Source organism: Elgaria multicarinata, chromosome 14 (genome assembly GCF_023053635.1).
Source record: "Elgaria multicarinata webbii isolate HBS135686 ecotype San Diego chromosome 14, rElgMul1.1.pri, whole genome shotgun sequence".
NCBI classification, from domain to species: domain Eukaryota; kingdom Metazoa; phylum Chordata; class Lepidosauria; order Squamata; family Anguidae; genus Elgaria; species Elgaria multicarinata.
In genome coordinates this window covers 3,790,580-3,794,484 of record NC_086184.1, presented here as the reverse complement: position 1 = coordinate 3,794,484, position 3,905 = coordinate 3,790,580, and the positions used below count along the sequence as shown (strand labels likewise).

General features: G+C 47.6%; 1 long non-coding RNA gene across 1 annotated transcript; it reads right to left on the bottom strand.

The window, feature by feature from the left end:
• Nucleotides 1-459: 459 nt before the first annotated feature.
• On the bottom strand, nucleotides 460-1,916 carry LOC134408830 (uncharacterized). Its single transcript, XR_010026133.1, has 3 exons — nucleotides 1,842-1,916; nucleotides 1,673-1,741; nucleotides 460-523 (listed from the first exon to the last, which is right to left on the bottom strand). It is a non-coding gene; the product is annotated as an uncharacterized LOC134408830 (long non-coding RNA).
• Nucleotides 1,917-3,905: the final 1,989 nt, after the last annotated feature.

Sequence of the window (3,905 nt, the reverse complement as noted above, 5' to 3'; positions counted from 1 at the left end):
TTCCAACTCTGCTATTCTATGAGTCTATGATTCTAGACAAGCTGAATGGATTGGCAAGTTAAATCTTCCTTCAATAACTGGCAAGGAGACAACCTCCTCCACAGTATGTAAAGGCAGCAGGTGAGCTAACAGGGCAGGACAGGCTCAGTGGGCCACAACTCTCTCCTCCAATACCTTGCTGCCGCCTCCCAGCACCTGCCGCCTGAGGCACCTGCCCAGTCTGCCTAATGGTAGGGCCAGCTCTGGCAGGCAGGCAGTTTTAACAAGACCCTGTTGCTCCAGCCAAGGGGATGGTGGCTTAACCTCACTTGCCAGCAGAACCAAAGCTCTGCTCATGGCAACCTACCATATCCACAAACGTCCTTGCAAGGGCCTTGCACCAGCAGCTGCCATTTCCAGCCTAGGCGTGCGGAAATACTCACTTGGTCTTCATGTAGAGGTCGTAGGCCCTGCTTCGCAAAGAGAAGGCTTCCAGAATGACCATGTTGATGAGAGTTTCGCAGGCAGTCACATCACAAGTGTTCTAGGGGGAAGGGAAATTGAGTCAGGGCTCAGTCAAAAGGATAAATAACACTTTCTTTTGCATTGGCTGGAGAGGGAGCTGGGCATCGGGCGTCTGAAACCAGCTTCTAGTAGTCTTCCTCAACCTGGTACTCTCCAGATGTGTAGGACTACAGTTTCCATCATCCCTAGCCAGCCTCGCCAGTCCAACACATCTGGAAAGCAGTAGGGTGTAGAAGGCTGGCCTGTTGGAGCTACTGTTTGGCAAATCAATTTGATTTTTGTTAGTTTTGTTTTGGGGGGGCGTTATCCCAAAAAACCCAAGACCCCCAATTATCCCCCATAAAGTAAGAGAAATATACAAAATTGCAAATGTGCTAATCATTGTTGTTGTTGTTTTGTCTATGTGCAACTTGTGTGGCTGTTTTGCATGATAACTGGTTCCATTGTCGCACTGCTCTAACAGTCAGGAAGTCTTTCCTGATGTCCAGCTGGAACCTGGCTTCCTGTAACTTGAGCCCCTTATTCCGTGTCCTGCACTCTGGGGTGATGGAGAAGAGATCCTGGCCCTCCCCTGTGTGACAACCTTTTAAGTATTTGAAGAGTGCTATCATGTCTCCCCTCAGTCTTCTCTTCTCCAGGCTAAACATGCCCAGTTCTTTCAGTCTCTCCTCACAGGGCTTTGTTTCCAGACCCCTGATCATCCTGGTTGGCCTCCTCTGAACACGCTCCAGGTTGTCTGCATCCTTCTTGAATTGTGGAGCCCAGAACTGGACGCAATACTCTGGATGAGGCCTAACCAGGGCCGAATAGAGAGGAACCTGTACCTCACGTGATTTGGAAGCTATTCTTCTATTAATGCAGCCCAAAATAGCATTTGCCTTTCTTGCAGCCATATCGCATTGTTGGCTCATATTCAGCTTGCGATCTAGAATTCTAAGATCCTTCTTGTTTGTAGTATTGCTGAGCCAAGTATCCCCCTATAAAGCAGTAGTGTGTAGATCGAGCCTTGCATGAATGCCTACGATGGTAGGTTGCGGAGAAAGACATAGGAGTCAATCCCAAGGACACTGACAGAAGCAGGCTACCAGAATACAGAGCAAAAGCAATACAATGCCGTGGCTATTAGCAATGCAGCAAGGAAGGAGCAGGGCTTGGGGAAATCACTTACGTTACAAGCCAGGAAACTGGCATCAAGGAACATGGACTCCCACAGTGTGCTGGGTGGCGGCAGGTTACTCTGTTGAAGAGGAGTGGAGTGCGGGGGAAGAAGAGGTAACATTATGCACATTTTTCTCTGCGTAAGAAACAAAGGAAGAAAGAAAAGGATACATCCTTACACAGCCAGGGCAGTTGAGAAGATGCGTCTGGGTATTCGTCTTGTTCAGTTCGGCTACACAAACACACCCCAAGCCTACAAAAAGAAGGTCAAATGAGCTAGCTCCTTGGGATATAAACCCCCCCCCCCCCTACCATTGCAGTCTTAAAAAGTTTATTGGCAGGCATTAAACGACTATCTGTGGTTTAAATTTTTCAAATAATACAAGTCACTAGTTCTCATGGATGAACGGCTGACGTGTGGCCCAAACAATCAGAAAACCATATAGCAAAAGTGGGAAAGCCAGAGCTCAGGAATAACATCCATGATTTGGGTCATCAGGCACGGGAGATCGCGGAGGGGTGGGGGGAAGTCACTCCAGATTTATGATGGATCTATTGCACTGATGAACGTGGACTATCTCGCTCCTTCCTTCTCACGGTAGTCCCTGAAAATGCTAGACAGAGACTTGAGACCCTCTGGAAGGGCAGAGCTGTGATGGTGGTGGGGAAACGCCCCAAAATTGGGCAGGGGAAACTTCCACAAAGCTAACCCTTCCTTCTCCAAATGGTAGATCCTGGATCTAACCCTCAAAGTAGACATTGTGCCAAAACAAGAGATCTAACAGGCCCAGTTTTATTTCCAGCATTTGTGTCTTGTTCGTCTCCTCTTATCTATAGCCATACCTATTGTCAGCTTTTTAAAATAGTTGCAACTGGAAAAGCCTGGGAATGCTGGTTGCATGAGATGCCCGCAGGGCCTTGAAGAATTTATGGAGGGAAAGACAACAGGCTTAACACTGCTTTCAAAACATTTAATATTGTGGAAAACATGGCAGTAAAGGATCACTGTGGTGCAAAGAGTTATCCATCCCTGTCTTAAACGGAAGGTTTTTTGAAATATTGAAATGTGGTGTAGTGGTTAGAGTGTTGGACCGGGAGTCTGGAGATCTGGGTTCTAGTCCCCACTTCGCCATGGAAGCCCACTGAGTAACTTTGGGCCGGTCACAGACTCTCAGCTCAGCCTACCTCACAGGGTTGTTGTTGTGAGGTTAAAATGGAGAGGAAGAGGATTATGTACACCATTTTGGGTTCCTTGGGGGGGGGAAGCAGAATATAAATTTAATAAATAAATACAAGACAAGCACAGAGTGAACGAGTGTGTGTATGTGTGGGTTGTAGGTGAAAGTGTATGCACAGGTGTGCACCTACCACCCAAGCAGATACTGAATGGGGGCCTTCAAGACCTGAAAAGGTTGTGCACCTCTGTCGTAAGAAGATGCCTTCCTCTTAGGGAGACTCCACAGGGAGCGTGCTTGCAAGGTACCTGCACAGCATACATTGAGGTGCAAAGCGGCACGCAGTGCTAAAGGCATCACTTAATATCGTGTGATTATTTTATTTTTACAAATGCAGATAACAAGAGTAGGGGTTGGGCAATTAGAATCAGGACAGCAGCATGGGCAGGGGGAGGAGAGGATTTAACCCTTTCCTTTACACCCCCATCAGCTGCTCCTAGCCCTGGGAGGGGGAGAAACTCCACTTACAGCCCTCTCCCAAGGGGGTCCTTCTCTTTGAACACATCCTGTGATTTGCTAGTCATGGGCATATATTATATTATATATATATATTGACAATGCATTAAGACCATAATAATTGAGTGCTTGCAGCTTAAAAAGAAAAAAAAATAAGTGGAATTTTTAAGATCCCAAATTCTTCGCCCTTCCTGGCTCCTAAACATGGGGGATTTCCCCGCAACTTCCACCGCATTTGTCACTCACCATCAGGACTCTTTGTCAGCTTTGCCGCACACGGGGCACATTGACCTGTCTCAATATTGAAGAATTCTTTGGTTGCGCATTTTCCGGGCAGAGGGGACAAGACAGGAATGCCCCCTGTGCTTTGACTGGAGCACTCAGGCAGATGAAGCAACCCCAGGCAGACGAGGAAGCAGGCTGACGAAAGCAACATTTCTCCTAAGGCCCTGCGCTGTGTGATTGCATTAATACGGAGATTAGGGCAGCCTGAGCAAGGCAGGATGGACTGCTTTATGTGTACAGGGAAGAGCCTCCATGGTAACCAAACAC